Source organism: Piliocolobus tephrosceles, chromosome 1 (assembly GCF_002776525.5).
Source record: "Piliocolobus tephrosceles isolate RC106 chromosome 1, ASM277652v3, whole genome shotgun sequence".
Classification (NCBI taxonomy): Eukaryota; Metazoa; Chordata; class Mammalia; order Primates; family Cercopithecidae; genus Piliocolobus; species Piliocolobus tephrosceles.
The window spans coordinates 196,659,161-196,668,551 of NC_045434.1; positions in this window are offsets into that span (position 1 = coordinate 196,659,161).

Below are 9,391 nucleotides of genomic sequence, written 5' to 3' on the forward strand. Positions count from 1 at the left end.
AGTGGCCCCTGGCCTACCCAGGGTTGTGCCAGGGCCCAGCTCTGACAGAGGTGAGGGCCCAGTTCTGATGAGCTGTAGCTCAAGTTTCCTGCTGGGCCTCGTTAAATGGGCTTATTAAGGAGCCTTTAGAGGGCCTCATTAAGGAACCCTGGCTCCTAGTTTTTAACAGTTTGGCGATTTCTTTCCATCCATTTCTATGCCTGTACCACATATCTGATACATACGTTTATTTACATACCCATGTATAATATTTTTTAAAAGAATAGGATCAGATTATATGTAATAGGCATGTGTTTTTCTGTTTATGCCTAACAATATATTGCTGACATCTTTTGATATTGGTATTCAATATGGAAAGATCAATGTCCATTTTTTTGAATTGGAGGAATATTTATGTATATATATAAGTATTTATTTTTCTGCATGGACACTTGGAATGCTTATTGGGGTATGCTTTTTGTTGTTATTGTTGTTTAGTAAACTTTTTCTTCAAGTATAATATACATTCAGAAAAGTACACAATTCCAGTTCCAGCACTTTGGGAGGCTGAGGTGGGTGGATCGCTTGAGGTCAGGAGTGTGATACCAGCCTGGCCAACATGGTGAAACCCCATCTCCACCAAGAAATACAAAAATTAGCCTGTAGTTCCAGCTACTCGAGAGGCTGAGGCGGGAGGCTGCTTGAACCTGGGAGGTCGAGGTTGCAGTGAGCCGAGATTGCATCACTGCATTCCAGCCTGGGTGACAAGAGTTAAACTCTGTCTCAAAAAACCAAAAAAAAAAAAAAAGTACACCGTTCCTAGGTGTACAATGCAAGGCATTTTCAGAGAGTGAGTATACCTGCATCACCTACACCCAAGTCAAGAAACAGGCCATCACCAGCAGTCGCAGAGGCCCCATGCTTCCTTCTGGCCTCCTCAGGGATAACCACCATCCTGAATGCTAACAGCTCAGATTCGTTCTGCCTTTTTCCAAGTTTACATAAACGGAATTATACAGGATGTCCTCTTTTGCTCGACATTCTATTTATGAGCTTCCTCCATGTTGTTACGTGTGGCAAGATTTGTTTACTCTAATTCTGTATAGCATTCCACTAGGTGACCACACGGCAATTTATTTATTTGTCCCACTGATGGACATTTGGGCTGTTTCCAAGGTTTTGCTACGGCAAACAAAATTGCAAAAACGTCCTGGTGTGTACATAGAGCTATATATCTGCATATCTGTATCTACCTATCTAATTATATCTTTCTGTTATCTTTCTCATTTTTTGATAAGATAGAGTCCTCAGAATATAATTGCTGAGTCACATGGATGCATAGTTAACATTTTTCTTTGTCAAATTGCACTCTCCTGCTCCCCCGGGGCCAAGAGCAATGCCAGTCCCCATGTCCTACCCCTCACCAAGCTTGAATATTATTCATCTTTAATACTTTTGTCTATTGGATCCAAGAAAAATCAGATTTTATTGTGGTTTTAATGTGACATTTTTAAATTATTGAGGATAAGCACTTTTTTGTTTTGGTTTCTGGGGACATTGACATTTATTCTTTTGTGAATTGCCTTTTTATATCTTTTGCTTATTCTTAAAATTTGAATGTATTGTGGATTTTGACATTTGGTCTTTTCATGTTTCTAGTGTTTTCCCCCCCACGAGCTTTGTTTGTGAAGCAACTGCCGGTTTAAATATAGTTTGTTTTCCTCCTGCTCACTGTTTATAATCTGGATAGTCCCTGAGAGTGTGTATGGCAAACCCCAGTTTCAAGCTGTGGGGGTGGGGAGCGGAAGGCCAGGTGGGGTGGGCAGCTGAGCCCCCAAGACTGTCTCCCAGGGGTATAAACAAAGGAACATCTGGGTCAGCACTGAACCCTTGGACTTGGAGTTTGCCCCAGAGGCTTCCCCCAATCCTGTTTCCAAGTCTTCCCAGTGGCACATCAGGCCTCACTGTCAGTGAAGAGAGCCTCTCACCCAGCCAAGGGGCCAGGTGGGAATCAAGGGGTGCCAGGGCCTGTGTTAGTCCTGGAAAAAGAGGGAAAGGTTAAGAACAAGGGCTAAACAGTCAGCGCTCTGAAGTCAAATCCTGAACCCTCTGAGTGCAATGCCGGATGAGTCTGCTAAAATCCCACAGCTTGGGTGGCTTAAACAACAGAAATTTACTTCTCACAGTTCTGGCAAGTCCAAGATCAAGGTGGTTTTATTCTGAGTTATCTTCTCTTGACTTGTAGGTAGCTACCCTCTTGCTATGTGCTCACATGGTCTTACCTTGGTGTGCATGCATAGAGAAAGGGAGAGAGATGCAGCCGCCCAACAGGTTCACCTTGCTTGCTGCCTAGACAGAGCAGATTTATCAAGACAGGGGAATTGCAATGGAGAAAGAGTAATTCACGCAGTCGGCTGTGTGGGAGACTGGAGTTTTATTATTACTCATATCAGTCTGCCCAAGCATTCGGGGATCGGAGTTTTTATATTTTTTTCTTTTTCTTTTTTTTTTTTGAGACGGAGTCTCGCTCTGTCGCCCAGGCTGGAGCGCAGTGGCCGGATCTCAGCTCACTGCAAGCTCCGCCTCCTGGGTTTACCCCATTCTCCTGCCTCAGCCTCCCGAGTAGCTGGGACTACAGGCACCCGCCACCGCGCCCGGCTAGTTTTTTGTATTTTTTAGTAGAGACGGGGTTTCACCGTTAGCCAGGATGGTCTCAATCTCCTGACCTCGTGATCCGCCCGTCTCGGCCTCCCAAAGTGCTGGGATTACAGGCTTGAGCCACAGCGTCCAGCCGGGGATGGGAGTTTTTAAAGATTATTTGGTGGGTAGGGGCTCAGTAAGTGGGGAGTACTGATTGGTCAGGTTGGATGGAATCATAGAGGGGATCAAAGTTAAGTTTTCTTGCTGTCTTCTGTTCCTGGGTGAGATGGCAGAACTGATTGAGTCAGATTACTGGTCTGGGTGGTGTCAGCTGATCCATCAAGTACAGGATCTGCAAAATATCTTAAGCACTGATCTCAGGTTTTACAATAGTGATGTCCCCAGGAGCAATTTGGGGGAGGCTCAGACTCTTGGAGTCAGAGGCTGCATAAAATCTAATCTTGTAGCTAATTTGTTAGTCCTACAAAAGCAAACTGGTCCCAACAGAAGAAGGGGGTCTTTTCAGGAAAGGGCTATTACCATTTTTGTTTCAAACTAAATGCCTCCCTAGATTAGTTTGACTTAAGCCCAGGAATGAACAAGGACTGCTTAAAGGTTGGAAGCAAGACGGAGTTGATTAAATCTGAAATCTGTCACTGTCATAGTTTCCTCAGTTATAATTTTTGCAAGGGCAGTTTCAGAGAGACATAGAGACAGCAAGAGAAACAGAGAGGAAAGGAGAGCAAGCTTTCTTGTGTCTCTCTTGTTTTTTTAAAGACGGGTCTCTCTCTGTGGCCCAGGCTGGAGAGCAGTGGCGTAATCATAGCTCACTGCAGCAGCCTCCAGCTCCTGAGCTCAAGAAATTCTCCCACGTCTGCCTCCCAAGTAGCTGGGACTACAGTATGTGGCATTACACCCAGCTAATTTTTTTTTTTTTTTTGGTAGAGACAAGGTCTGTTCTATTGCCCAGGCTGGTCTCGAACTCCTGGACTCAAGTGATCCTTCCACCTTGACCTCCCAAAGTGCTGGAATTACAGGCGTGAGCCACCATGCCCATTCTGCCCAGCTGCCCAGCCTTGTGTCTCTTCTTATAAGGGCACTAATGCCATTGGACCCACTTTCATGAACTCATCTAACCCTAATTACCTCCCAAAGGCCCCATCTTCAAATACCTTCACATTTGGGGTTAGGGCTTCCATATGTGAATTTGGGGGGAACACAAGCATTCAGTCCATGACAACACCCCAGTCCATTTCCTAGAAGTGTAACCTTAAGCAAGTTACCTAATCTCTGTGTGACTCAGTTTTCTCATCTGTAAAATGGGGATGATAGTGGTATCAATGTCATGAATTAACAAATGAATTAATACCTATTAAACACTTAGAACAGACTGTGATAGCCTCCAAGATACAGCTCAATAATTCTTGCCTCCTGGTAATCAGGTCCTTGTGTAGTTGCCTCCCATACTGTATCAGGGTTGTTCTGTGTGTCCAATAGAATACAGTGGAAATGATAGTGTGTGACTTCTGGGGCTAGGTCATAAAATATAGTACCACTTTTGTCTTGCTCCTTTGGATCACTGGCCCTGGAGGAAGCCAGTGCCATGTTATAAGGATGCTCAAGCAGCCCTATGGAGAGGTATTGTGTACTGAGGAACTGAGGCCTCTCACCAAGTTGCCAACCATGAGTGTGCCATCTTGTTAGTGGATCCTTCAGCTCCAGTCAAGCATTCTGCTAAACTCAACTGCAGCCCCAGCCTATATATATATATGTGTGTGTGTGTGTGTGTGTGTGTATATATATGTATATATATGTATATATATGTGTGTGTGTGTATATATATATATATATTTTTTTTTTTGAGACTCAGTGAGACTCAAAAAAAAAAAAAAATACAGTGAGAGTCTCACTGTGCTGCCCGGGCTGGAGTACAGTGGCACTATCACAGCTTGCTGCAGTCTTGACCTCCTGGGCTCAAGTGATCCTCCTACCTTAGCCTCCTGAGTAGCTAGGACTGCAGGCACGCATCACCATGCCCAGCTAAATTTTTTTTTTTTTTTGTAGAGACAAGGTCTTCCTTTGTTGCCCACACTAGTCTCAAACTCCTGGATCAAGCTTCCTGCCTCAGTCTCCCAAAGTGTTGGGGTTACAGGCTTGCGCCACCGTGCCCAGCCCAAGCCAACTTCTTGACTACAACCTCCTTAGAGACCAGATCCAGAACCACGCAACTTAGCTGCTCTTGAATTCCTGACCCATAGAAACTGTATGAGATAATAAATGTTTATTATTGTCTTAAGCTGCTACATTTTGGGATAATTTGTGATGCAACAACAGATGATATGCAAGCCATGGGGTTACCTATACTCACTGTTCAGTAAATGCTAACTTGTGTTACTCCCAGCTGTGATGATGTTAACAACGTTTGTTAAGTGTCTGCCATGTGTCAGACGTGTGCTATGTGCCTGTGCAAATGGACTCCCACTTCTGTGCTATTAGTTTTCAGCAAGGGATAGAATGCTGGGGGAGGATAGTCACCAGGAACCCTTGACTCTCAGGACTAGAAATGCCCACAGACATTACTCTACCCATTTGTTGTTTCATAGATGAGGAAACTCACACACACAGGTCACGTAACCTGCCCAAGATAAAAGAGCTGTTACGTGAAGAGGTCAAAACTTGAACTTAGATCCATTTGTCCTGGGGCAGCCTCTTTGTTGCTCTGCACTCTTAGGGTCTTATAGTAAGGATTTATTATATTTCACAGTTTATATGTTACACAGTTTATAAAGCACTTTCAATACTTCATTTCAGGATAATTAATGCAGAGCCCCCTCCTGACCCTACTTGCCTCCATTCGCCCTGGGACAGTCCCTTTCTCTAAAGACCACCCACTCCCCAGAGCCCTTGTAGCTGTCCACAGGCATTATCTGGCCCTGGGGACAGTAGGAGGAGGCCTGTGTGGCTCCCAGCCTGGGCCGTAAGTGAGGAGGTCCTGGGACACTCTGCTCCCCTTCTGTGGCATGTAGGCCAGGCCCAGTGGACTTTGCCCTGGCACTGAGGGCACTGCTTCATGTCCCAGACCCCATGGACCTGCCTCTGCCAACTGCTCCAGCTTTAGCCACTAGATCAAATGACCCGTCGGTTTGATCCTGTGATTTGGGATGATTCTTCAATGAGGATGACATCAAAGCATGTGATGGGGATCTTAAACCATAAGAAAAAAACAGTGCCTGTGCCACACCTGCTCCACTTCCCGAGGGTGCTCCAAGCAGAGGCTTGAGGGGAAATCCAGAGCAAGGCAGGGCAGACCTCACGCTCCTAGGGAGGACATGAGGGAGAACAGGTACACACACGAGAAAAGGATCTGCTCCATGATGTACAGGGAAGCATTTCCACAAGCCTGAACTATGTGGACATGAAAGGGGAGACGGACGATAGTTTCCTCTCCAGCATCACCACCCCTTGGACCTGTGTCATCACCGGAGCACTCCTCTGAGAACCTGGCCACTGGGGACATGGAAGGACTGTCCAGGATCATCTGTGGATGCTCCATTTGGCAGATGAAGAAACTGAGGGTGGGTGTGGTTTGCTGGGCATCACATTTCAGTTCTCCAATGGAGATGGAGATGGAGCCCAGATGTCTGGGCCCTAGGCCGGGGTTTTCTCCTCTGAATCAAGAGGCGTTAAAAAAATCTCAGATCTCTCGCCAGGCGTGGTGGCTCACGCCTGTAATCCCAGCACTTTGGGAGGCCAAGGTGGGTGGATCACGAGGTCAGGAGATCGAGACCATCCTGGCTAACATGGTGAAACCCCATCTCTACTAAAAATACAAAATATTAGCTGGGCATGGTGGCGGGCGCCCATAGTCCCAGCTACTCGGGAGGCTGAGGCAGGAGAATGGCGTGAACCCGGGAAGCAGAGCTTGCAGTGAGCAGAGATTTCAGATCTCTGAAAAGTCCCCTTTCTAGAGACAATTAAAAAAAAAAAAAAGCATAGGCTGGGAACGATGGCTCATGCCTGTAATCCTAGCACTTTGGAAGGCTGAGGCAGGCAGATCACCTGAGGTCAGGAGTTTGAGACCAGCCTGGCCAACATGGTGAAAACCCATCTCTACTAAAAATACAACAGATTAGCCAGGCATGGTGGCGGGCACCTGTAATCCCATCTACTTGAGAGGCTGAGGCATGAGAATCGCTTGAACCCAGGAGGTGGAGGGTACAGTGAGCTGAGATAGCACCACTACGCTCCAGCCTGGGTGACAGAGAGCAAGACTTTGTCTAAAAAAAAGAAAAAGAAAAAGAAAAAGCTAGACCTTGAGAGTTAAACAGGCCTGTTGCAGCTTTGCCTACATGAGCTGTGGGTCCTGGGGCAACTCCATACCCTGATCTGTGCCTCATCTGTAAAACAAGGACAGTAAGTATGACCTGTATACTTGAAAATTGCTAAGAGAGTAGATTTTAAGTGTTCCCACCACGAAACAGTAAGTATGTGAGGTCATGCATGTTAAATAGCTTGATTTAGCCATTCCACAATATAGACATATATCAAAACATCATGTTGTACACCATAAATATGTGCAATTTTTACTTGTCGATTAAAATTTAAGTATAACCTATTTATGATTGTTGTGAGGACTGAATAAAATTGTGCCTCAAAACTCTTTGTAGATGTACAGCCACTTGCAAGCATTGAACCAATAAAAAATAGCACTATAATTGCAATTACCTTCTACCTCCCTTTTTCCTGCCGGGCCTAGACCATTCTCCCTGATGCCTTGCCTGTCCTCTACCCAGCTGGGAAGAAGACACTACAGCTTCCTACACTTGTGACACAGACTTTGGGAGCAATTCTAAATGACAGGTCTGTTGCTTAGCTGGGTGACTTTCTACAAGTCACTTAAGCTTCAGTGCCTGATATGCAAAAATGAGAACCATAATACCCAGAATAATTCTCTGACAAATCAATAGCACAGAAGAAAGAGAGGGATGACGGTTGTTACAGTTTAAAAGAGATCCATGAGACAAAAGCAACAGAGGTCTCAGCCTGAGTGACGGAGTGAGACCCTGTCTCCAAAAAAAACAAAACCTTAATTATTGTTTATTAACATAATGGCATGGTGATTATGTAACAAAAATCCTTATCTATTAGAAATGCATATTGGAATATTTATGGGTGAAGTGACTTGATGTCTAACATTTTCTTTAAAATATTTTAGAAAAGGCTGGGCATGGGAGGCTGAGGCAGAGAATTGCTTGAACCCAGGAGGGGAGATTGGAGTGAGCCGAGATTGCACCACTGCACTCCAGCCAGCCTGTGCAACAGAGGGAGACTCCTTCTCAAAAAGAAAAGAAAAGGCTGGGTGTGGTGGTTCACGCCTGTAATCCCAGCACTTTGGGAGGCCGAGGTGGGCGGATCACCTGAGGTCAAGAGTTCAAGACAAGCCTGGCCAACATGGTGAAACCTCATCTCTACTAAAAGTAAAAACAAAATTCGCCGGGCGTGGTGGTGAGCGCCTGTAATCCCAGCTACTCAGGAGGCTGAGGCAGGAGAATCGCCTGAACCTGGGAGGCAGAGGTTGCAGTGAGCCAAGATCACGCCACTGCACTCCAGGCTGGACAACAGAGTGAGACTCTGTCTCAAAAAAAAAAAAGAGAAAAATTTAGGAAAAAGAAGTGTGGGCCAGGCGCAGTAGCTCACGCCTGTAATCCTAGTACTTTGGGAGGCTGAGGTGGGCTGATCACCTGAGGTCAGGAATTCGAGACCAGCCTGGCCAACATGGCAAAACCCCATCTCTACTAAAAATACAAAAATTAGCTGGGTATTGTGGCATGTGCCTGTAATCCCAACTACTCAGGAAGCTGAGGCAGGAGAATTGCTTGAACCCGGGAGGCAGAGGTTGCAGTGAGCTGAGATCGCACCTTTGCACTCCAGCTTGGGCAACAAGAGTGAAACTCTGTCTCAAGAAATAGAGAAAAGATAAAAGAAGTGTGTGGGAATATTGGGGCAATGATGAACAAGTTAAGCTGGGTTTGATTACATGAGCTCATTATATTGTTCTCTCTAGTTTGTGTGTTTGAAACTGTCATTCATAAGGAGTAAAAAAAAAACGAAGTGACTTGCAGAGAGGGAGGCAGTAAATGTAGTGGTTAAGAGCTCTAGGTCTGGACACACCACTGATGTTCCATAATTGTCTCTTCAACTGCCGGTACTATAGTCTCATGGTATGTTCTCATAACTGTAATGATGCTGGTTTATAACTTCCTGATTCTGATGGTGGCTCTGCTACTCACTGCTGGGGGACTTGGGCTGTGCGAGTTATCCTCACTGAGCCTCTGAAGCTCACCTGCAAAACAGGGAAAATTATGATCCCTGAGGTACCAAGTCATTTGGAGGACTGAACGGGAGGATGGAAAGGACTTAGCACAATGCCTGAACATAATAAGCGCTCAGTAAATCCTCCAGTGAGGGGAGCACAGGTTGAAGAATCAGGCTACCGTGGATATGAACCCCAGCTCGGCTCTGCCACTTGTGGCTGTGTGACTCCGGCCAAGCCAATTAACTCTCTGAGCCTCATTTCCTCCTGGGAAAAAACCCGAAGATCATAAAACCTCCCCTGCAGGACTGTGGTAAGGATTAAATGACATGTTTTGATGCCCAGCACAGCCCACGTGGGAATTTCCTTTCCTCACCCCTTGACTTTCAGCAGCACTGGCCTTGCCAGCTTCCTGGCTGGAGTTGATCCCACTGTCCATTTGTTTGGCATCTGCACCTG